Source organism: Penaeus monodon, chromosome 29, assembly GCF_015228065.2.
Source record: "Penaeus monodon isolate SGIC_2016 chromosome 29, NSTDA_Pmon_1, whole genome shotgun sequence".
NCBI classification, from domain to species: Eukaryota; Metazoa; Arthropoda; class Malacostraca; order Decapoda; family Penaeidae; genus Penaeus; species Penaeus monodon.
In genome coordinates, this window is record NC_051414.1 from 28078262 (window position 1) to 28078887 (window position 626).

A 626-nucleotide genomic window follows, 5' to 3' on the forward strand; every position below is an offset into this window, starting at 1 on the left:
CGTCCTCTTCTTCCGCAGCTCCAAGATACTCGCACGATAAAGTTACGTCGGATAAAAGTAGTGACGTTATGTTGACGATGATAATTGCAACGACGAATCTGAAAATGACGCCGATGCATATTAGGCCTATCTCATACTCTTTATTCAGCGTTGCAAATCCTCGCTCTCCATAAGAACTGCAACCTATTCCTTAGACGCGAGGTTGAGGATGGACTTGAGTAGTAGTGTTTCCAAATGGGCGGTTTGAATTAAATCTTCTTTTCTTTTCTCGAAACTTCTGCGATCTTATTTACTTGATTGGCTGACTGGGCTAGATTTTGTTTCCATTTATGTTTTACTTCATGCAGTATCGCCAATGATTTTGAGGCGGAGAACTGTGGGTTTACTGGAGAAGCAAAATAATGTCTTTTAGTATATTCAGTTATTTTGAAATCGTCTTTATATGATATTGAATAAATATGGAGAAGCAGTAGTGAGGGATGTTTCAGAATTAAGAAGCGCCGTTGGAATTGCATGAGGCAAAATATGAGGAAATTAAAGAAACTAATTTTAAAAATAGTTACTATTATTAATTGATAATTGTGTGCAGTCTGAAAATTCTGATGAATTTGCACTGAATCATAGAT